The sequence below is a fragment of the Furipterus horrens genome, unplaced genomic scaffold, assembly GCF_987537825.1.
Source record: "Furipterus horrens unplaced genomic scaffold, mFurHor1.1.pri manual_scaffold_1, whole genome shotgun sequence".
NCBI lineage: Eukaryota > Metazoa > Chordata > Mammalia > Chiroptera > Furipteridae > Furipterus > Furipterus horrens.
In genome coordinates, this window is record NW_028327171.1 from 58,824,666 (window position 1) to 58,851,289 (window position 26,624).

A 26,624-nucleotide genomic window follows, 5' to 3' on the forward strand; every position below is an offset into this window, starting at 1 on the left:
CTCTACAGACTCAATATTTTTGTTAGCTCTTGTTGAGTAAAGTTAGCAATGTGTGTTTTTTCTTAAGTCACTTACCCAGATGATGGATTCATAGGTTCTATGTTGTCTTTAATTTTAAAGGCAGAGAAATGTCTGCATAGCAGAAATCTAAAGATCCATGGTTTAAGACTCTGCAGCATTTTTGTAGCCAATGATGGACACAATGGAAATAGTACTAAGATTTTTTTAACTTGATTTAAAGTTAAAGATAGAGATCAAATGGAGGTGTAGGTAAACATGCTTTGCCTCCTCACATAACTACAGCAAAAAATACAACTAGATAAAAAACAAATATAACCCAAAATCATCAGAAAATCAAGCTGTATGAAAGTTCAACATGCAAATTTTAAGGAAACCACATTTATGTAGATGAGTAGGAGGGTAAGAATGCAGAGACACATGGAGAGGTTTGGAGAGGCAGAGAAGTGTGGAGTGGCACAGAGTCTCTTGGAGAGGCACTGAGAGTTATGGAACCACGGAATGGGCAGCCCCACATTTATATGCAGTGGATAAAAATTGGAAGGGATGCCTTGGGAGCAAGGGATCCCAACCTCAGGCCAGACTACTCAGCCCAGGGTTCCAGCACAAGGAAGATAAGTCCCCATAACTTCTGGCCATAAAAACAAATGGAGGTTGGGGCAGAAAAGAAACTGTGAGATTCTCAAGACACTCACTTAAGTGGCCCACAACAGAATTAGGACTTACACAGACTTACTCCTTCTGGGAAATAGCTGAAGAGCACCAGTGGCAGATGGGGAGAATTTGAAGTGACTGGAAACAGGGCAATGCTGGAAGACAGATTCCTCCTGGGCAAAACTCTAGAGGCCAAGCAGTGACATTGTCCTCTCTCTAAGCCCTCCCCTGCACAGAGCCACAGAGCAATGACATGGGTTGCCCCACACTTGTGATTACCTAAGGATCTACCCCATACAACTCACAGGTGTACTTTTCTACAATAGGCCACACTACACAGACAGGAAGTCAAACCAGCTCCACCTAATACACAGAAACAAACACAGGGAGGCTGCCATAATGAGGAGACAAAGAAATATGGCTCAACTTAAAGAACAGAACAAAAGTCCAGAAAAAGAAGTAAACAAAATGAAAATGAGCAACCTATCAGATGCAAAGTTCAAAACAATGGTTATCAGAATGCTCAAGGAACTCATTGGGTACTTAAAAAGCATAAAAAAGACCCAGGCAGAGGACTTTGAGCCAAGATGGAGTCCTAGACTGACACTCTCTGTCTACCTCCACAGCTAAGAAGGAATACAACTACCGCAGAACCAGAAATAACCAGAAGTTCCAGAAAATAAAGCTACATGGAAGTCCAACATATGACGTTATAAAGAAGTGGGGCGAAGCTGGGGCAGAGAGGTCAACCTGTGCTGGTGGCGGCAGCTGCGGTGACAGTGGTGGGACAGTGGCAAGCACAGACACTCATATTTAAAAAGAGGTGAAAAACACCTGGGGAGCACCCCCAGCTACAGACCAGACCCATCAGCTCACGATTCCAATGCCGGGGAACGAAGACCCCCATTGCCTCGGATGGTGAGGGCCGGAGGGCATGGGGATGGAGGAGGAGGCTCTCGGTCTCTCAGCAGAGAGTGAATGGCAGGAATCCATCTTGGGCCCCCGCCCCCCAGAAAACACCACAGTGTGGTGAGAAGGGTCGCCGGGTTGTGATGAGTGCAAGGGGTTCTGCCCGTATAGGATAGGTGGTATGACAGCCCCACCCAGAAAGGAAAGGTAAACACAAAACTGTCAGGATGGCAGGGATCATGATAGAGATCCCAATCACGCAGCTGATCACACAGCAAAGATCTAATCTAATGGATCAGCAGATAGAAAATCTTCCTGAGGCACAGTTCAGAGCTTTGGTTATAAGAATGCTTACAGACCTAATAGCAGATGGGGAAGAAATGAAGGCTAATCCTGCTGAAATGAATGAAAACACATACAAAACTAGCAGTGAGGGAAAGAAAACCAGGGATCAAATCAACAAATGAGAACATAGGGAGGGAACAAATAGTCAACCAGTGCAGAAAAAGGAAACGAAAAGTGAGAAAAATAAGGAGAAGCTCAGAAACCTATGGGACAGCTATAAGCAGGCCAACATCCGAATCATAGGGTTGCCAGAGGTGAAGAAGAAGAACTAGAAATAGAAAAATTATTTGAAAAAATAATGAAGCAGAACTTCCCTAACTTGGAGAAGGAAATAGATTTACAGGTCCAAGAAGCACAGAGAATTCCAAAAAAATGACCCAGGGAGAACCACACCAAGACACATTATAATCAAAATATCAAAAATTATGGATAAAGAGAGAATCTTAAAAGCAGCAAGAGAGAAGAGAATTGCATGCAAAGGGGTCCCAATAAGACTCTCAGCTGATTTCTCAAAAGAAACTCTGCAGGCAAGAAGGGACTGGCAAGAAATATTCAAAGGAATGAAAAGCAAAAACCTACAACCACAATTACTCTATCTAGTGAAGCTGTCATTCAAAATAGAAGAGCAGAGTAAGTGCTTCCAGGACATAGTAAAACTGAAGGAATTCACCAGAGCCAAGCCACTGTTATATGAAATGTTAAAGGGACTTGTTTAGGAGAAAGAGAATCAAAACTATGAACACTAAAATGAAAACTGTATCACAACAACCAACAACAGAAGTTAGGGAACTGAAACAAAGGCAAACTAAGTAGGCAATGAGAGTGGGAAAAGAATTATAGGTATGGGGAACATTTTGGGGGGAGGTCAGCAGGAAGGGGGAAAGGGAGGGAGATGGTACAGGAATTGGAAGCATAGTGGGAGGGAGTAGAATACACAGGAAGATATTGAGAACTATATGCACAACCAATGGGAATGGACTAAGAGGGGGGGACAACTAGAGGGAGGGGGGTTACTGGGTGGAGGGGAGCAAAGGAAAAAGAAATTGGGACAATTGTAACAGCATAATCAATAAAGCATATTTAAAAAAGATACACAGGCAGAAATAAAGATTACAGTAATTGAAATATATAATAATCTACAGGGAACCAACAGTGGAGGGGGTGAAACCAAGAATCAAATCAACAACTTGGAACATTAGGAAGAAAAAAAAGTTCACTCAGAACAGCAAGAAGAAGAAAGAATTCAAAAAAATGGGAATAGGCTAAGGAGCCTCTGGGGTATCTTTAAACATACCAACATCTGAATCATAGGGGTGCCAGAAGGAGAAGAGAAAGAGCAAGAAATCAAAAACTTTATTCAAAAACATAATGAGAGGGATTTCCCTGATTTGGCAAAGGAAAATAGATGTACAAGTCCAGAAAGCACAGAGAGTTCCAAAACACATTGGATCCAAAGAGGACTACAGCAAGACACGTTATAATTAAAATGCCGAAGGTTAAAAATAAAGAGAGAATCTTAAAAGTAGCAAGAGAAAAGCAGAGATTTACCTCCAAAGGATTTCCCATAAGACCATCAGCTGAATTCTCAAAAGGAACTTTGCAGCCAAGAAGTATTCAAAGTGATGAAAAGCAAGGACCTACAACCAAGATTGCTCAATCCAGTAAAGCTACCATTTAGAATTGAAAGGCAGGTAAAGTGCTTCCCAGACAATATAAAGCTAAAGGAGTTCATCATCACCAAGCCCTTTTTATGTAAAATGTTAAAGGAACGCATTTCAAAAAAAAAAACTATGAACAGTAAAATGACAACAAACTCACAGCTATCAGCAACTAGATCTAAAAGGAAAACTAAGCAAACAAGCAGAACAGGAACAGCATCATAAATATGGAGATCATGTGGAGGGTTATCAGCTGGGAGGGTGAAGGGTGAGAAAGGGGTAAATGGTGCAGGGATTAAGAAGCATAACTGGTAGGCACAAAATAGATGGGAATGTCAAGAATAGTGTAAGAAATGGAGAAGTCAGAGAACTTATACACATGATCTATGTACACGAACTAAAGGGAAGATTGCTGGAGGGAAGAGGGAGGTACAAGGTGGAGGGAGGAAAAGGGAAAAAAGAGTGGGACAACTAATAGTGTAATCAAGAAAATATACTTAAAAAAGAATCAAAGTATCGGTTATTATAAAATTTGAGACAATTTGATTGGTGCAGAAAATTACATTTCATAAAATGTAAGTGCAGCAAATAACAATTAAAATGGACAGTTTTAAATTTTTACTCAAAATATTTAAATTAAAAATGAAAATTATTTATTTGCCAAGGTTATTTTTCTATGTATCAAAAATATACATATTTCTTATTAATAAAAATATATTCATTCATCTTCCCCAGTGTTAGAATTAATAAGAGCAAATTAATTAAGGAAACGAAATACATTTAGAATTGCAAAATTATTTGCTGTTTCAAAGCCTAACTACAATAGAAGAATCAAAATAGTGGGGACTATAGTCACCACCTTTCTTGTGAGAATATATCACCATATGTCACTCTCTAACTTACTCTCTTCTCATTCCTGTTTTTATAAGATACCAGCCAGTAAGCGAAATAAACCTATACAATATTCTTAAGCCTACTCCTAAAATGATGAGCCTGTTTTCAGACCTTTATACTTTGATCAGATACATAAAGGTTAAAAATATTTTCCTGGATAATGTTTTCTTCGGTAGTTATATAAACAAAGCAATAAAATTAAGGAGCATAGAAGAACACATTATTAAACTGCTATTATGATTTTAATATCCATGGGCTTCGTAATGGAAAGGAAAACATATTTTGATAATAAAAAAACAAAACATGTCAAAAGTTTAGAACCAAAATAGTGGTAATTTTTATTCCTGAAGTAATTGGTTTGTATTTGCCTTAGAACTTAATCTTAATACTGAATTATAATAAGAATTTTATTTGAACACATTTTTGTGTTTTATGTTTTAGTTGACCTCTGAAATATATATATGTTCTGTGATTTTTCTACCCAAAATGGATAAAAAGCATATATATTTTTTAGATACAGAAGTATTTTTTTGTTCCCATCAAAATATTTTATTGAATTTTTGAAATGTGATTTTATATAATGTCATATTTTAAAATACATTCAAAATGTAATAGTAGCCCTGGCTGGTGTGGTTCAGTAGATTGAGTACTGATCTGTGAGCCAAAGTGTCACGGGTGCAATTCCCAGTCAGGGCACATGCCTAGTTTGCGGGCCAGGTCCCTGGTTGGGGATGTGTGAGAAGCAACCACACATCAATGTTTCTCTCTCTCTCTTTCTCCCTCCTTTTCCCTCTCTCTATAAATAAATAAAATCTTAAAAAAAAATAATAACATAATCTTAAATTCAGATGAAGAGGTTATATCATCAGTTATTTCTATTTTTCACTTTGACCGATTTAGATTACAGAGTGTCAACTCTTGGAAAGTTCCAAGAGTTTGAAAAGAATTTTTAATAATAATAAATACACAGTTTTTTAAATGGCCGGTATAGGGTATATCAGTTAAAATAACAAAGTACTTTGCTTTTTCCTTAGCATTATACCTTTATATATATATAAATTCATAATGTTAAGATTATACAAATATAAAAATCTTGTGAATCTCTGGTTAAAATGTTTCTCCATTAATACAAATATTCATTGATTTATTTTAATAAATATTACAAAAGTTATTTTTTGGCTTCAATAAAAATGTCTTTTTGCTTCCTTCTTGTGATAGCAAAAAAAAAATTCAAAAACTAAACTTACCCTTTAATTTTATAAAATGCTCAAGGTGGAAGCCCCTGAGCCTCTTCTCAGAAACATGCAGTGCTTGTCTTGCCTTAAAAGGCCCAGTTTTGGTGTTCCCACTACAAATGTGGTGCTGATTTTTAAAAGGAAAATCTATCTGAAACTCGCTCTGTATTTTTTATTCTTAATTAGTCTAATTTTCAACAGAAATCTAATGGCAAATTGAATCAATATATTATTCTGTTATGTTCTCTCTTCATCATAATATTTAATTGCTTCAGTACTTCTAAGTTAAATTTAGTAATTTTCAATATAGTATCATTGTTCAACTAGGATCAACCTAAATGGTGTAAGCTAATTTGAGATCCTGATGAAATGTTTTAAATCCAAGGAGTGACCTCCAATATTTTAAAAGTGGTAAGTATGTGTCCTTTCATGTATCCTTTTAAAATAGGCTGCTTTTATGTTATTACATTTTCAATATAAATAAATGATTTGTTTTTCTAAATTTGCTTGAACCATTATTTATAATAAAAATAAGAATTATGATTTCAGACTTATTCAACATTCACATTGCATGGTATTACAGTAACTAGTTTAGAACACTGCAATACTTGTATTTATTTAACAATATATATTCTCAGGAACTCGGGTTACAGAAATATAACTAATATTGACTATTACAGTGCTTAACGTACTTATTTAAATAAATCTCTATTTGTAAAATAAGGGAAAATATCCGTGACTAGTACTGCAAATTTCAGTTTTAAGAGAAAATGGATGTATTTTATACTAGCTCAAAGATACAAGGAAAAAAATTATCTTGTGTATTATCTAATAGGCCTTCCAGAACTAAAGACCACAGGAGGTAAGGCTAACAAAATTAATATGCAAAGAAGCTCAACACTAGGGACCTATAATTTTCTTGCAAATGGTTCACTTTAAGGATGAGACAACACAAGACAATACCACTTTCTTTCTTTCTTTCTTTCTTTCTTTCTTTCTTTCTTTCTTTCTTTCTTTCTTTCTTTTTGCAAATAGATGAAGCTCTAAAAAAAATTAACACATGACGGCAGGTGGGAAGAATCTAGACAAGTGGATATTCAAAGTAGGGGGAATCCAAATTTGATTTGCCTACTTAATATTTTACAAACTAATTTAAATTCATTGTTATGTCTTTTAAAAACCAACTAGGGTAGATATATTTAATTAATTAAGAATCGACTGTCAGATTTGAAGTAAACATTTAGTAAACTTAGTGAGCAATTATATAATTATGAACATAAAAGGGTCAACAAAAATAAAGTGGGTGGAATTTAACTCATTAAAAATATTTGTGAGCATTTTACCTGTAATTACCTGTAATCTTTTTTACTTAACATAATATTAATGTGTTATTGATTATAAATAATCTAAGTAAATTAGTAAATAAACAATCTTTCAATTCATTTTCAGGATTCATTCTCCTCAGATATTTCAAAGGTCAAGCAGAAAATTATGCATTAACATTTTAAACAATGCGATTTTCCTCAATCTTCAAATGTAGTAAGTTAAAATTAAACAATTTGCTTCCAATCATGGAGTTACTTCATCTTTAAGTGTTATTTTCACGTTTGTCCTTAATCAGTTAACAATGTGTAGGTGTTTTTTATCATGTAGTAAAGAGCTAACTGTTATTAATATTTTTAGTTGTTATTCCTGCACCCCAGGAATGGTATGATGCTATACTATTCCTATTAATTTAAAACATGTTAGTGTCAGACACACTTTGAAACTAACAAATCAGTTTGGTATAATTTTAAATTTTAAAATCTGAACTTTCAAAAGAAAAAAACAGTATGTCACTGAGTATCTCATTTCAACTTTCATAAATTAACTTTCTGATATGTCCAAAACTGATATGTTGTAACACTAAGGTAAATAGTTTATATGCTAACAATACTAAGAGTAGGGAACAAAATCACACACATTTTGATTGTGAGTTCTTGTGTGAATAAGTGGTTAAATTTAATTGGCTAATGACCTATATATTAAAGACCATTTTATGGAACAAATTTAGAGATTTTGTTGTTTTTAAAATTGGCTTTAAAATCATTGATATAGTTGATGTGGAAACATGATAATATTTTTCTAGGTGTAACAGAAATACATTATTAATTTTGTTATTTCTAATGGTGAATTCATAATCAAAGATATTAATATACTAGATTAATGTAGTGTAATATAGTGTAATGTCATGCTTTACAGCAGTCCACTAGAAAAGTCTAAATGATTCATACCCCAGGGAAGAGTTGGTGTTATCAATTTAAAGTGTTTAATATACATTTATTTAAATATAAAGTTGCACTTTGCCTAAGGAATGAGTATTTAAATTGACAGCTTAATAAAATTCCTAAATAATATAGTCATTTCACCCATTTACTTATTAGTCATATTTTAAAATCATTCATTGAGAGATACTAGAAAAGGCATGTGAACTAATTGTTTAGGGATACAATAATTGTTTAGGGAATTAAATGTTAATTCTATAGCCATCTTCTTTTTTTTATCATAAATATAGAACTTTGATCTTCAGTCTTACTTCTTAGAGCAAACAAGCTTCTTGGTTACTGGTTTCACATAAATAGTTCAATGAATAAGAACAGTCGGAATATTTCAAGTAAATAATATATATCATTAACATTATGTAGAAAAGTTCAAAGATTATATCCAAATTTCAATTCTTAAACTAAAAAACAATCATTTTATAATAAAATCATAAGATGTTTTAGAAAGTTAATATATACTACGAAATTATCTTGAATAGAAACATTGCAGGTAGTTGAAATTTCACACATTATGCTTTATTCCATTCTCATAATTTATGGGCCTTGATAAATTTAATTGTTGTAGACATCGTAAAATTGAATTACTGTTTATGCAATCAAATTAGTTACATTAATTATTTGCTGGAGTTATAAATATGGAAATCCAGTGAAGAAACAATTTTTAGCCTTCCGAAGTAAACATTTTCTTTGTGTCTTGGAACAATGGAAATTGTCCTAAAGATTAAGTAGAAATTTTAAATGATCCACTAATTTAACATGTACTATTCATTGCTTTACTTACTAGTCAGCCAAATCTACTCAAAAGTTACCTACTAGTCATCCAAAATCTACTCAAGTATCCACAGCCTATATGTATAGATTTCTACACTATTTTCAACCTATCATTCTCTCTGGAAACTAATGAAATTGCCAGCCTAAAGTTTCAAGCAGTTACAGTCCTCTTTTGCACTTTTCATCTATTTACACCCAAGGCTAGAAAACACACACACATGAACACAAGCACATAATACTCACATATGCACATCTACACACACAGTAATATTAAACATTTAGGGATTGCTTAAGGGTAACCCCATTGGGTAAGTGCAGCCTTCAGAAGGACTGGCTTGGCCCCACAGGGATTTTAAATTTTCTCAGTTTGCTTGCATCTAAGCAGGCATCCCTCCTTGGTTGGTTTATCACAAGCCCGCCGTTTCCTGTGGACTTGTATTTGGCACAGTTCACACAGTGCCAGGTGCATGTAGTTATTTGAATTTGCTACCCCTGCTTTGGCTTGAAAAAGTATTATGTTCTCACAAAAAGACTGGATTCTCCTGACTTAAAAAAGGCCCATTGTTTTCACTCCATCATTTCTATCAACTTTTTAGATCCTAAAATTATCCACTACTTCTTCTTAACCCTGCAGATTGACACAATATAAAGACAATATTGCCTTTATTCATCTGCAATGTATCAATCATTCTGAATAGAAGAAACCAAAAATGACAGGTCCATGTTAAATTATCATTTATTACTGCATAACAACAGAAAAAACTACTCTAAAAGATATTATATGTTAACTGTTTACCAAGTAGAACATTAAATTGTTTTTCCTTCAATAGAAAAAGTAATAGCCATTGTTTTATGTCAGAAGCAAATATTGTTCTCCTGATAGAGCTCTTTCATTATGAAATACTATACATCATGTACCACCCAAAATTTTCCTGATTTACTTAATAAAATAACTTCAGGAGTGTCTCAAAGTATTTTTTGATTTTTTTTTTTTTACATCTTCCCATGTGGACTTGAAGAGTCATAGGGAATAATTGTAAAGCATTTTAACATGCAAAAGTAAAGATAATAAAATCACACCTTTGCATATGCATGTTTATAGTGATTCAAATATTATTAATATTTTCAAGACTTTAAAAAGGATAATTTATATTTGTATATTACCTAGCTTAAAGTCACTTATTTTATAATTTTTTTAAATTATGAAATATATTTTAAATTTGTCTTAGGTCTACCAGACTTTTGTATGACATAAAAATGTATACACAATACAGCATACTTTTATAAACAACAAAAAACTCAGGAGTATATTTTAATAAAAGCACACTCATAAGTTTCATTATTTTTTCCCATTTCAAAGAAGAAATAGCCATGTTAAAAACATATTCTTTCATACTGAGGATGCAGCATCCAATATCTTTCTGGAATTATTTAGTACAAATGTGTTAAATCATAACAAAATTGGGTTACATAAATGTTGCTGTTGGTAAGTGTAATTTTCTTTTGTGATAAGTGCCATTGATTTGCTATTTACTTTTCAATTGATATTATTTGCCAAATTATATACCAAACAGTCCCATGGGCTTACTGAATATATGAGGGCTAACAATGAAAAATGTGCATAGTTTTAGCACCAACTTTGTAAATTGCCTTAATAATAGCTGGTATAATGTAATAGTATTTTCAACGAGTACTTTTAATTTCTAGCTCATAAAGCTTTTTCATTGAACCCCAAGGGTGTAGCTATAAAAGTAAGATTTAATTTTGTATATAATGTGGCTTAAATTAGCTTTAAAGCAATAGGAAAAACATGCAGTTACAAAAGACAGGCTGAAATTATTATAACGTGATATGAAATTCTGTAACAAAATTTATTATTTCTATGGTGACATAATTCATAGTGAAATTTTAAGGTTATTCACAATATACATTTTAAATTTTATTATTTTAAAATTGTGAAAAATGTATGTGAAATGTTCACAGACCTATAATAAGAAGAAACAGTCAAACATATTTATCCCATACCTTTAAACTCCCAGGTAGTCATAGAGGCCAGAGATACTCACATGATGTTAACTTCTTAGACAGAATATATCTTTGCCACATTGAATTCTTGCTAATTATTTTCCCATTTAGACAAAGCAAGAAAAATTCAATTTAGTCCTTTCTTTTCTGACACTTGTGTATAAGGAATATTATACTTCTTTATGTTTGTATTGTGCTTTACAATTGACATTGTTTCTATTTGTGATTTCATTTTGCCCCTGTGTGAATGTTTGTGGCAAGTATTACTATCTTTGTCTTATGGGTGAATAAGCTTAGTATCTTGTCCAAGAGTAATGCCTAAAGGTGACTAACTAACCTACAAGGTACACAGTATAATTTCTGAGATATGTAATAAAATGACAATATTTAATTCTAGGAAAAATTTACATATATTTATAGAATTGGACAATTTTAATACATTGTATTTTTTAGATCAGCAACCAATTCACATCAGTCACTAAAACATTTCAAGTTCTTTTTAAGAGCCTTGTAACTTGCTCCTTTGTTTACATGTATAAAAAAAGAAAAGAAAACTATATTGAATAAGGCATAGCCATTCTTATTAGATTGAATAATAGCTATACAAATAACTTCACAGTAGTTGATATTTGTTGATCTATATTTTTCTATTCAAGAAATATATTTAGATAGAGTTTTCTCCTAAATAAAAATTGATCTTAAAAAATAAGTGAAGGAATATATTTAAAATATAGATTCTTATTTTTAAATGGCATTGCAGTTTTATTCCTTTTCTTTCTAAATTTTGAAGACACTATTCTTTTATTTGTCTTTTTCAGTCTTATATTTTATTGTAAGAAACAGGCTGAGACATAAGGAAGTACTGCAGACTCTAAAAGTCCAAGTTTTCTGAGTCAGCTAATAAACTACACCAATTGACTTCAGCATCTCATTCCGTATTTCAGGGTCTCAATTTCTCCAACTAAATGAGATATTATTGGAATATACAAATTCTAAGGACCATATCCAGCTCCAAAATTTGCACAAATTTAGAAAAGAGCTTTATGTTGTTTCTCCAGCTTTGCTGCTTTTCATTCTTTGTTGGTTTAATTCATTCTTACCCCAAAAAGGAGATTATCATATTGTTCAACACAATCATATTTTGAAAATTAGTACACAAAAAGAATAAATAATGGACAGTAAATTACTCAAAAGTATCTTTTAAAATATTAACATTTAACAAGGAGGAAAAGAATTCCTACATAAAAATGTTTAATCTTATTCAATAAACATAGAGAATATTTAAATCTCATTTATCTTAAAGTAACAAAAAAATTTGTCATGCTATCTATTTTGCTATCACAAAAAAAAGAAATATACTTTAAAGTATATTATGAGAACAACCAAAAATATTTTTAAAGATGGCCATTGTTACTGTACTAAATAAAGCAGGACTTGAGATCAGTGCCAGGCTGAGCTGGGCAGTTCCACCTCTTGGGAAAGAAACCTGCCCCACTTGGACCACATGGCACCATAGCTGCTCTTTAAAGGCCTGGCTGTGAGCACACTGACTAAAAAGCCTGACATGGTGTTAATTTATTACCAATCTGGGGGCTTTTCTTTCCCTTACTTATTTTTTTTTCGGGCTTGTCTTTAACTGAACATTTAATTTGTTTAGTTCCTGTGATTATGCTTTGGTCACATTTCCCTATGAGAACAATCTGGAAAGCTTAGAGGGAATACATTATGGTGCCATAAATTTAATATGTAAGTATGTTTTTGTATTTCTGCCAGGAATATCAGACAGCAAGTTACTGTTGGAAAATCTGCTTTTTCTGTCTGCTCTGCTAATACTAGGGTGGGTGGTCCTGAGGTCATCTCAATCCTCCTCAAAAGAACAATCACTATTCCTGATGTGTCCTGTGTCTTTTCCTAAAGACCAAGTTTGGGGGGATTTTCATCTATCACTAAATTGATTTCATAAAACAACTTGAGGGTTGTTTTCTGTTGTTTCAGTTTTCTCTTTTACTAATATAGATATCAGTTAGCCATTGCAGTTCATAATTTTAAACTCCTCTGCAGAGGTTGCAGAGTCCACACCTGAGGTGGGATGCCTGCGTTCTCCCAGCCCTGAACCGTGAAGAATGTGTTCCTGATCTGCATGTGCATCCTGGCTGCCTGCAAGATAAAGAGGGATTCAGACATAAAGACTGGGAATTCCCATGAAGAGACAAAATAAATGATGTGGTTCAAAGACGTTATTGCCAGAAGAGATTCATTCCTGATGTTGTACAGAGGACTGAGAGCATTCTCTACCTTCAGAAGTTGCCTGAGAGCAATTACATTTGCCAATTCAGTGTCTCCGTGAGTTATCTGACTCACAAGAGTTTATTGTGAAAAAATATGTTGCCTGGCAACAGCCTTGCCATGGTGCAACTGACTTTTCTGCACTTCTAAAAAGATGTTTTATTCATTAGTTGTTTTCCTTTGCTTATTTGTGTGGCTACACCCTTCTTTCTGTATCAAATGCCATTTCTGGTTGTGAACATCTCCCTTTGCTTCTAAGCTAAATGTGCCATTGTTCACAATTTATACATATCCACCTTCAGACATGAATGAAAATCGAATGACTGAGCAGGCCATTTCTGTTATGTGGGAAACAGGCAACCATGGTTGAGAACTACCTTAGGTTATATCAAAGATGTTCTTAATACTTAAAAGTGTTTTTTAATTCAAGCTACTTATATGTTGAGAAAGAGAGAGAAACAGACTCAGATTATGTGACCAGTTCACTAATGGAGTGTATTTCAAATCTCTATCTGTAACAATGAGTTTTTGTAAAAAAAACTTTACATATGTATATATCAACCCTGGCTGGTTTGGCTCAGTGGATTGAGCGTCGGCCTGCGAGCTAAGTGTCGCTGGTTCGATCTTCCAGTCAGGGCACATCAGAGAAGGAAAACTCTGATTCCAAAAAACCTCCGCTGCCTTGTGGCATACCTCTTCAGGGGAAAGGCTAAGGGAGTAAACCCCGACAGAAAATCCGGAGCCGGAGTCCCTAAGGCCGTTTGACGTTGTAGTCAACACCGGCAACTCCTGCGGCGCACCTGAAGCCAAGCTGTATTGACTCCGTCTTTCCCTTGGACCCTTCAGCTGCGAAGAGAGGGGGGGTCTGCTGCATGGGCAACAGCAGACCCTCCATATCACCCTGCCCAGGCTCTGTAGCTTCAGCTCCACTGGAGAGGACACTCCAGCGTCATCACAAGATGTCGATTCAACACGGGAGGAGACAGATACCGTGTCACTCCCGAGTCGGACTGCACAACCATTCTCAGCGGTGCAGATAGACTCTTAAGAAGCTACACCATCGTCTCTCGAGACGGACGGCTGCCGACGACGACGACGATATATATATCAAATGAGGTGTTTTAGACTTCAGGTTGCCACAAGGTTTATTTAACCCATATTTCACTGGGTAAAATACTTGTAGTGTTAGAATCAGCCCCTTTGCATATCCTCCCTGACCACAAATGACAAAAGAATGATTATCATTATACCTGCATGACTTAAAGTCTCAAAGAAGGGCTGAATTTCCAGGCCATGACTTAGGCATTTGAGGGCCAATCATAAATTTTTCATTCTGAGATCATTTTAGCACTTTTTTCAAAACCAGGTAGAAACCCTGAAAGGTTATATTACTCTGCTGAAGTCACGGAACTGTTTAGTAACTCAGGTTACAAAAGCACTATACCATAAACATTTTCAACAACATCATGTCTTCTTTCTTATGGTTTACAATGAGATACAAAAATACTATTTCTGAAGAAAGTCTAACACTAGAGAAAAAGCGAATCTGGACACAATGACTACCTGATACACAGCCACTCTGAGAAGTCTAGAGATTCTACTGCTAGTAGTATTCATTGGACAAAATCAAAATATCTAATGAATATTTAGTATTTATCACATTCGAGCACTACATTATGTATCTTATTTCGTTTAGGCCTAACAACACTAGAATGAGTACATTATTATAGCCATTTACAGAAGGAGATTTTAGAAGTTTAAGTTATCTGCTCAAGTTCATGCAGCTAGCACATGACCCAGCTGGCAATTGCACCTGAGCCTTCAAAAGCTAAGAGTGAACATGTAACTATACATATATAATTATATTTGTATGTGAATAGTTTTTACAAAATTAGTTTGAATTTTAGAGCTGGAAAAATTTTAGAAACAACGTATGTGCTTAATAACAACTTATTTGGCATATGATTTTCCAGGCAGTCGTTCATTTATTCATTCATTCATTCATTCAGCAACTATGTACTGTTTTTGTGCTATATGCAAGATACAATACCCAGCAGTGAGACATATCCATGAATAAGGAAAGCTTCCATCCCATCTTTACTATGCTCACATTCTGACCAGGGAAGTAAATGATTACAATAAGAACCATATATAAGGGTAAATGAATCTTATGCTGAAATCTTCTTAGGATGAGTAATAGATAAGGCTCTGAGACAGAAAGGAGCAGAGTGAGTTTCAGAAGTGAAGGAGGTCATTGTGGCTAGAGTGCAATTATTGAAGAGTAGTACAAGAGAGAAGGAAATATCCCAGGCATAAAGAACTGAGTGGGCCAAGGCAAAGATTTCAAGATGGTCCTTACCTTCATAGGGATTTCATTCCAGGAAAACCATTGAATTATTGACAAACACATATTTTATTAGTGGCAATGGATAAATTAGTTTATAGTAGAGATCCATTTCTCAAAATATTCCATTACAAACATTATCTTATCCCCCTTTTGGCATAGATCAACAATCTAAAACTTTGGCAAATATATCCAAAGGACTCAATATTCAAGCCAATCTTGTTTGTCAAATACACATCATTGCACGCAAAATAAACATGTTCTTGTGTATAGTTCACACATTCTTTCTTTTCTAATTTTACTTTTTTCCTGAACTATAAATTATTTCAGTGAAAACATATAATTGAAAAAATAATTACAAAATATGAAATACAAATTATGATAAATTATGCTCAATTACTATACTTAATGCTTTTTCAAGAATAGATCTATTCTCTTATACTCAGTAACACAGGAATGAGTGCCTACTGAATTAACAGAAAGATAGCCATGAAGAGGACCTATGAGTTGTGGTAGACCCTATCAGTATTAAAATAAAATGAAAGAGTTAAAATGGCATGTATGTGTAGTATTATATATGCTTCTCAGTACTCAGTTATGTTCCTTATTTGGTTTAAAAACTACTTCTTTTAAAACAAAAAAATAACTCAATAAAGAGAAAAACCCATGGGTGTAGTTTATTTTTGTGCTGTACAATGAATAATAATATAGTTGATTACAAACTAGATTGTATTCTAAATTTTTGAGGTAAAACTAATCCAGAAGTAACTGAATCCACATTTGCAGAAGCCACTAAAAGTTGTTTAGAAAGTACTCTATAGTGTGTGCATTCATAGGAGTATATTCATCCATTCAAAACTCAAAATCAGAGTCAACTGAAATTATAGCATCTGACTTTTTAATATACCACATTAAACACTGCAATGTGATGACTATGTTTCTGAATGCTAAAATTAACAATATTGGCACATCTTCTATGAAAAGAATTATCTTCATTTGCTCTTCTAAAATAAATAGCATTTTTTGCACTTATATCTCATCGTGTTTTTAAGTTTTGGTAAATCGGATGCAGAGCAATTTCTTCAATGGCTTTATTTTCATTACTGAAAGGTGCATGAAGAGTAAATGAAAAAAAACAATTAGTCTTCTCTAAGCCCTACTTTGAATGTACATCATGATATGTGTCACAGCAAAAGTCAAGCAACCAGATAATTGTTCCAAATTAGGAATTTGTGTCTCTGTTGACATTTAAGTTTTGAACCCAATGATTACAATATTTAACTGAACTTTATTCTACTAATTATGGGCCTTATAATAATAAATATTTTTAAATGTCAGAATATTATCTAGTTAAGGAAAAATATTAATACAATATAAGCAGCACTATTTTGATATGAAACATCCAATAATACTAAAAACAATCCTCAGTGTAAATGCACAAAATACTAGGTGGAAAACAACACTATTAATGTAAGCCCAGCTTATTAATATGCTAATCACTTACAGATATTCATCAGTTTATAGTCACATTTTATATATACTTTACTATACACACACACACACACACATTTTTTAAAGGAATCTTCACAAAGCAAAAGCTGTCTTAATACTACCTCAGGTTGTATGAGTAGAACTAAGTCTGAGATCATGTATATAGGGAGTAGGTAAAATAATAGCTAGCATTTGTATAGTACTCATGAAATAGGCACTTTTCTAAGCACATTTTATGCGCAGTTTTATTATTCAGATTCTCATAACTCTGATAAGGTAAGTATTAATATTGTGGTTATAATGTCCATTTTATAGATGAAGAAACTGAGGCAGAAAGAACATAAAATTCTAAAGTGAGACTCTTCAAGATACTGCTGTATTGCTTCATTGCATATAAGACAGAGATTTCAGCCATCTTTATTTCATACAGGCCTACATTAAAATAGCTTCAGATTGATTTTTCAAAGTCCCTTTGCCAATTAATTTGCAGAAATATCATTCTTCAGATGCCCACTACCAAGACAGTCCTCTTTTCAATGCCACTTGCACAATTGTAAAGTTTAAACAACAGTCATCAGGTACGCCGTCTTTGCTGTTGGTTCAATTGTTGAATATGTTTTTAAACCAGAAATAGTTGCACAGAATTTCAGTGAAAACAAAAAGAATGGTCCTGAAAATGTCTTCTCTACTGGCATAACTACCCAAGGTCTAATGGAACCAGAATCAAAAGTCAATGTTCTCACACATTAGATGAAGAAAAGCACAAATGTCCTCAGAAGCCCTCTCCATAGCCCCAGAATGGTCTGTACTGAGCACTCATCTCATGATTCTGTGGCTGAATGCAGTTGTGGGCACTGCCTAGACCCCATACTAGAGGCCACTAACTGACTACCTGCACATCAAATCTCTCTGGCAGATATTTCTGTTTTGCTTTGTTTTTCAAATATTTAAGGACACTTAGAAATCAGAGGATTTCACAGCAAATCTGGATTTTTAGTCTTCCCTTGAAGAAAACATAAAGGTGAGTCATATCTGAGCAGATGCTCACATGACATCATCTATGAGCCACTTCCTGTCCAACTGGGCATTTTATCTCCAGTTGATCTCAGTTCTCCTCACATCCTATCTTACATCAGGCCCATTTCATATACCACCTATAGCTGCTCAGTCTATACTCTTGAGTCTATGATCTTTGCTCTAATCCAAGACTTTGTCCAGCTCTGAAATACTACATGTTTAACAGAAAGAAAACTGAGGCTTCACTGAACTAAGTTCAATAGCTCACTCAGGGTCACCAGGCTATAAAACTATTTAAAAACATAGCCGAAACTTAAACTTAGATCTGAATTCCAGGCTTTTGCTTTTTCCAAATCACCTGTTGCTTCTTATTTGCACATGAAGTGCGTGATTCAAGTACATGAAACTGGGAACATTGTTCTTGCAGCCATGAGGAAAGCTAATTTTGCCTCCTTATGGTGTAGGAAAAAAAAAACCTGGGAGTTGAATTAGAATTCTGCCATCACACAAGTGTTTCCATAAATCCTATCTACAGAAAGGATTTTAACAGCTGAGCATATATATCATGAATAGGAAAGGATATACATGTTGAATGGTAATAAAGAGAAGTACTGGTGTAGTTTCGGCTGGTTCTGTGACACCATTAGCTTCCTGGGAATTTCCTGTGTGCCCTGGAGTCACTTCTCTATAGTTGTGGCTTAAGGCTCTTTCTACCCCAGTGTGGGATCATGGTTTCTTGTGATCCCATAAGAAGTTTCCATATGCACATCAGGACTTAAGACAAAACCACTATGGGCCTAGAGGTCATATCAATGATTAAGAATAAAACATCATCCAAATTTTTATTTACTCTCAGTAAATGGCTAAACAAATGGATTTAGGACTAAAAATTAATTTTAAAAAAAGCATAGACTTCTAAATAAAACAAATTGAGGCAATAAGCCTGGTGGCTATGGCCATGGACTTTCAAGTTAGACATGAGTGTAAACCTCTCAATGTTTCCACTAAGTTTTCAACTACAGTAAAACTCAGAGTTCTCATCCATAAAAAGAAGAGAATAATGTCTACCGCAGAGACTTATGTGCCTTACCTGGCACAGAAAGTCACTCAGTCCATGAGGTTCTGCTGCCGCTTCTCCACAGTAGTCATAACACATCGAATGCTGGCAAGACTGTCCCTAAACAATTTATCATCCCAAATGACTGAAAAAGGGAGTGAACACAGGTGGATCAGGAGGTCACACCCTCATTTGTTATATTATGCACAACACTCCTAATAATTTACTTACCAACAAAACAGGTGACAAGGATTAGAAGCAGGAAACATGCAGAGTTGAAAATGAGTGGCTAAAATGAAAGAACAGGAGGAAAGCATAGGAGAGGTAATAAAAAAGGGAAAAGAGTGAAAAGCGCAAAGGGGAGGAAGTGTGGAGCATCCCCTGAGTTGCTGCTTCTCCCTGACCACTCTCCCCAGCTGAATGAAGGCGTAGCTCACAGAAGCCATGCACTTAGTCATTAGGCAAAAGAGTTGAGTAGGGGAAGGGCTGAAATAAAACTCACACACACACACACACACACACACACACACACATACTATCTGCTGCTATAAAAAATTTTGTATATATATCTATATAAATTTTAAAGAATATATATAAACATACAGATGTCTATAGTTGTATGATTCAGATATATGTGTATATATATGTACACATATTGATATATGACTGATGGAAAGATAAAGATATATGAATAAGTTTATAATGGAATCCATGTCTATATATACAAGTATTCAGATCCCGATTATTTATATAGAGAGATCCAGATATCTATAGATTTGTATTTTAAAGAATAGATATAGTGTTTTCGAGGCTTCTGGCCAAGATGGAAGCTTAGACGGACACGCTCAGTCTCCCTCTACAACTAGAGAGGAATACAACTACTTCAAAACAAAAGATAACTAGAAATTCCAGAAAATAAAACTACACGGAAGCCCATCATACAAAGTTATAAACCAGCAGTGCCCTTTGGGCAGGTAAGAAGAGCTAAAGGGGGCAGAGTTGTTTGCGGTAGCACCAGGGACAGCAGCAGGGAGAGCAGTCTCAGTTGCAGTCTAACCCTGGCAGCTTGTGACCCCAACGCTCGGAAAAGCAACCACCACATCGCCCCGAACAGTGAGGCTCGGAGGGCAGGAGGACGGATCCCAGTCTCCTAGCAGAATAACTGCGGGAATACATCTTGGACCCCCGCCCCCACACAAAACGCCACAGCGCTGCGAAATAGGTTGCAGGTAGCCACTGGTTGCTGGGCAGTGACGACAAAGTGCCACAGCGCGGCGAGAAATGTTGCTGGACCACTGCCGGTCGCTGGGTTGTGACAACAAAGGGCCACAGCGCGACGAAAAAGGTTGCGGATCGCCGCCGGTCGCTGGGTCATGATGAGTACACAGGCACTGCCCCCTATAGCTGACCCAAGAAAGCAAAACGCATCTGTCAAAATGAGGCAGACAACTATAGAAATACCAGTGGCGCAGCTCACCAGGCAACAGATGAAGAGTCTGACAGATGAACAAATAAGAAACCTGTCAGAGGCTCAGTTCAGGGCCATTGTTATCAGGTGGCTTACAGAATTAACAAAAGATCTGGAAAAAGATGAGAAAGAATCGAAAAACACTCATACTGAAAGGAACAAAACCTCATACGAGACAGATGGTGAGGAAATAAAATCCAGAGTTCAAATCAACAAACCAGAACATAGAGAAGGAACAAACAGTCAACCAGTGCAGAGAGAGGAAACGGGAAGCAAGGATGAGAGGATCAGAAACCTCTGGGACAGCTATAAGAGATCGAATATACGGATTATAGGATTGCCAGAGGGTGAAGAAGAACTAGAAATTGAAAAATTAAGTGAAAATATAATAAAGCAGAACTTCCCGAACTTGAGGAAGGAAATAGACTTACAGGTCCAGGAAGCACAGAGAGTTCCAAAACAACTGGACCCAGGGAGAACCACTCCAAGACACATTATAATCAAAATGTCAAAAATTAAAGATAAAGAGAGAATCTTAAAAGCAGCAAGAGAGAAGAAAAGAATCATGTACAAAGGGGTCCCAATTAGACTATCAGCTGACTTCTCAAGGGAGACGTTGCAAGCAAGAAGGGACTGGCCAGAAATATTCAAAGTAATGAAAATCCAAAACCTACAACCACGAATACTTTATCCAGCAAATCTGTCATTCAGAATAGAAGGGCAGAGAAAGTGTTTCCAGGACAAAATAAAACTGAAAGAGTTCATTAGATCCAAACCACTGTTATATGAGATGTTAAAAGGACTGGTTTAGAAAAAGGAGGATCAAAGCTATGAACACTAAAATGAAAACTGCATCACAAGAAACAACAACACAAGATGGGAATTGAAGCAAAGGCAAACTAAATAGGCAATGAGAGTGGAAAAAGAACTATAGATATGGGGAGCATATTGGGGGGGAGGCAGCAGGGAAGGGGAAGGGGGAGAGGGAGGGAGATGGTATAGGAATTAAGAAACATCGTAGGAGGGAATGGAATAGACAGAGAGAGGTTGAGAAGAACTATATGTACAACCAATGGACATGGACTAAAAGGGGGAGACAAGGGGAGGGAGGGGGGCCACCGGGTGGAGGGGAGCAGAGGGAAGGGAAATTGGAACAAATGTAACATTATAATCAATAAAACACATTAAAAAAAAAGGATAGATATAGATATATGATCCAGATGTATATTCCAGGTATATAAATATATACTACATATTTATAATCCAGATATTTATATAAACACAAATGTATTTTTATATAGCTCCATATATATATATTGAGTATATATAAATCACATGATAAATAATAGATAATAAATACATATATTCCATATATATGACCTAAATATTCTTTAAATTTTATATCTGTACATATAAAAAGCACCCTGGCTGGTTTGGCTCAGTGGATTGAGCGTCGGCCTGCGAGCTAAGTGTCGCTGGTTCGATCTTCCAGTCAGGGCACATCAGAGAAGGAAAACTCTGATTCCAAAAAACCTCCGCTGCCTTGCGGCATACCTCTTCAGGGGAAAGGCTAAGGGAGTAAACCCCGACAGAAAATCCGGAGCCAGAGTCCCTAAGGCGGTTTGACGTTGTAGTCAACACCGGCAACTCCTGCGGCGCACCTGAAGCCAAGCTGTATTGACTCCGTCTTTCCCTTGGACCCTTCAGCTGCGAAGAGAGGGGGGGTCTGCTGCATGGGCAACAGCAGACCCTCCATATCACCCTGCCCAGGCTCTGTAGCTTCAGCTTCACTGGAGAGGACACTCCAGCGTCATCGCAAGATGTCGATTCAACACGGGAGGAAACAGATACCGTGTCACTCCCGAGTCGGACTGCACAACCATTCTCAGCGGTGCAGATAGACTCTTAAGAAGCTACACCATCGTCTCTCGAGACGGACGGCTGCCGACGACGACATATAAAAAGATAGAGATAGATTATTTTTTTAAGTGGCACGTGACTACTTTTTCCATTTCTGTTCACAACAGCAGCCAGTGCTGTTACATATACATCTGAAAACTAAAATGCTTCTTCTTTGGTAATGAAAAGCCCATCATGCTGGCTGTTGATAAGCCAAATCCAATTTTACAAGAACCTCCTACAGGGGGCAAACATTCTTACAGATAAAGCAATCTTATTCAAGTATACAACCTAGGGTTAATAAAAGTTACCTTTTTGTTGTGCTATATATATTTGTCCTTGTTAAACAGCTAACAAGGATGAATTGTTTACTCCTAACTAAAAATTATATAACTAAGCATATACATACATATAGAACCCTGGCTGGTTTGGCTCAGTGGATTGAGCGTCGGCCTGCGAGCTAAGTGTCGCTGGTTCGATCTTCCAGTCAGGGCACATCAGAGAAGGAAAACTCTGACTCCAAAAAACCTCCGCTGCCTTGCGGCATACCTCTTCAGGGGAAAGGCTAAGGGAGTAAACCCCGACAGAAAATCTGGAGCCGGAGTCCTTAAGGCGGTTTGACGTTGTAGTCAACACCGGCAACTCCTGCGGCGCACCTGAAGCCAAGCTGTATTGACTCCGTCTTTCCCTTGGACCCTTCAGCTGCGAAGAGAGGGGGGGTCTGCTGCATGGGCAACAGCAGACCCTCCATATCACCCTGCCCAGGCTCTGTAGCTTCAGCTTCACTGGAGAGGACACTCCAGCGTCATCACAAGATGTCGATTCAACACGGGAGGAGACAGATACCGTGTCACTCCCGAGTCGGACTGCACAGCCATTCTCGGTGGTGCAGATAGACTCTTAAGAAGCTACACCATCGTCTCTCGAGACGGACGGCTGCCGATAACGATAACGATAACATACATATAACTATATGTAACTTAAAACACAACATATATAGTGTTAGTGTTAAATATTCTCTAAAAAGACAATATCAGAGCTTTGGTGTGGAATTTTTTTCAACTTGAATTTCTTTTTACTATGTTCTGATAAATTATATTTAACTAATAAAAGTTTGTTAAATACTACATGTTTTCAGGGATTATAATACCTACAAGAATGTGAGCCAGTCTAACATGATCTTTACACTATTTTAAAACTGCCTTTATTTTTAATATTAGTTTATCATATAACTTCTTATCATTAATATTATTAATTTTTATTTATTTATTATATTATCATCAATGTTAATTAAAACATTTATGAATGTTTACCCAAAAACAATGTGCTAAATTTATTTATAAAAGAATGTGTTGTCTTATTTTAATCATTTACACAAGCCCTATGAGATTAAGTCTATTATTATACCCATTTTACCACAGAGAAAACTGAGCTTTGCAGTGAATGGCTTGCCCTTAGTCACACCACTAGCAAAAACAGAGCCTGATTTGAACACAAAGCTTCCCAACACCAGAGCCCAGGGGCATCATCATTCTGACTACACTCCGTTCACATCGTATCAGAAAAACAAATCTCCTCTGTTTGTCATTGCTTAATTCATTTTCTTTATTGTTCACATTAAAATAATGAGATATATTTAAAAAGTAAATTTAAAACTGGCAAAATAAAAAATATATGGTAGTTATCTATGTCATATATTTGTGTACAAAGGATTGTAGCCCTCCCACCATTTTGTTCTAGCTTCTAGTGAAAAGCAACAAAATGGTTGCTAAGTTTACTTATTGTCTTATAACAAATTATGGTTATTGAATCATTAAGTCAGTGCCAATCCTACTTTTCACAGTATCTAAAAATTAAATGGAGAAATATTTTCTCTTAATATTATAACCAGAAAAGACTTCCTAAATTTATATTTCAAGATATCTTATAGAAAAAAGATTTAGATAGCTATTTTTCATTACTAAGTTTTTAATAACTCTAACCAAAATTTAAACATATAAGCAATGTGTTGAATTTATTCCAGATACCAAGTTTACAAACAAGCTATTCCTGAAATCCTCTGAATAAAAAAATAGCAGTTTCACCCATATTTGTATGGGCTCCAAAAGCATACAAAAAGCATACTTTTTAAAAATGTACTATTTTTTTAGAGCGCACATCACAGTATCTGAATGCAAATTATCTAGACATTTGCAAAGAAAATAACAGATCATGCATATGTAAAGCCAAAAGAGAAATTATACCTTTTTTACATATTTTTCTGAGTTCTTTACACAGGTTTTGTAATCCCTGAACTTACCTTGTCTTTACTTTTCTAGGTTTAAGAATAATAGCCAATTAGTCTCTTTAACTGACATCTATTAAGTGGTTGTTATGTGCCAGGCACTGTTCTGACTTAATCCTCACAACAGCTTTAAGATGTAATACTATTACCTAATAAGAAATTGAGGCAAGAGGTTAAATAATTCCTCAAAATCCTGTGGTTAGTTCCGGGGCAGAAGAAGATCCACACCCACATCTGTCTGGAATTACACTATGGTGCTTCCCACTCTGAACATTTTATTTCCAAAGATTTTGAAAAATAACCAGTTACCTAAATAAACATTATATCATCTGCTCATTGCATCATTTAACATGTGAATAGTTATTTCTTCTACAATAATTTCCCAAGGTGTGGACTGATTTTGACTAAATATGGCAAAAGAAATACATATTGAGCTCCCCTGGCTATGTATTTCATTGTCTTAAGGTAAAATATTCAAGAAGAGATCTGGAGAGAGGAAGTTTCTAAAGAGGATAGGAGAACAAAACTGCTGGAAGGACCTAAATACCTGGAAAGAAGTTGGTTAAAATTAACTTTAGCATAAGAGGGAGCTAGATTAGGTGTTGCTAGGTCAGACTAACAGCAAAGCTTCTGAATCGCTGTGCAGGCCATTATGGGAGGAAAGTCTGTGGGTCAGTCATACTGTGCAAATGGCAAGGATTAACAATTGTCCAAATTATTATTAGTTAACTTCAGGAATTGTGATTAAACCTAGGATTAGCTCAAATGACCTTTTCTTAAACATAGAGCCTCCAGAATCTGTTACTTAAGTGGAATTCAGTTTAGATTAATCAAGTGTAAAAAACACTTTCCTCCACTTATAAAAAAAAGAACAAAAGCTGAATTAATGTTTAGTAATATTACAAATATAACATTTAATATTGTTCAGTATGTCTTAATATTTTGTTTGTTAATTGAAATATTTCAAGAAGATATTTATTTTATGAATTATTATTATACTGTATTAATGTTTTTCAAATTATTCTAAAAACCACTAATATCTTACATTTTAATTCTGTTGTGCTGATGTTATATAATTATTTTCATTCATTAGATATATAAATAAGAATATGAATATACCTATTGTGCCAGATTATTTTTTAATCCTCACTTAAAGATATGTTTTTTTTATTGATTTTAGAAAGAGAGCAATGGGGGGAGGGAGAGCAAGAAAGAGAGAGAGAGAGAGAAAAAACATCAACGGGTTGCCTCCCACATCCGCCTCAACCAAAGATGAACCCATATCCTATGCATGTGCCCTGAACAAGAAATGAACCCTCAACCTTTTGGTGTACAGGACAATGCTCCAGCCAACTCAGCCACCCAGCCAGGCTTAAGATTTCTTAATATTTCTATTGGTTAATTATTTCTTTAAGTGAGAGGTTCTGTATGAGTAAGAAAATTTATTATCAAATATAAATGAAAATAATTTATTTAGTCAATATTTCCATAGCCTGGTCACCTTAAGCAAAGAATAATACCTCATCTAACAATTAAATTACTTATCTTACTAATATTACAAAAAAATCATCAACAGTGTATTTGTAGGTTATTAAAACAAGATACATATAACCAAGAAAAAATCAAAGTAAAATTTAAGAATATTTTTTATTAGGACTTTGGGCTGTCCATCAAATCTAGTTTGTCTCTGTTTGTTTCATGCATTTACTGCCTAAGAGATAATAAACTAAAAATTGCTGCCTTTACTATGTCACAGCACATGAGTAATATCTGTAGACTTTACCCATTGTAAATATTATAAGGTTTACACTGTACCCAAGAGAATATCTTCATACTTGAATGGACCAGAGAATATTCACTTTTTCCCAAATGAATTTTTGGTATTAAAGATAATGATACTATGCAAATTAGCAAGCCTTAATGTTTCTACCAATATTTGATGATTTGA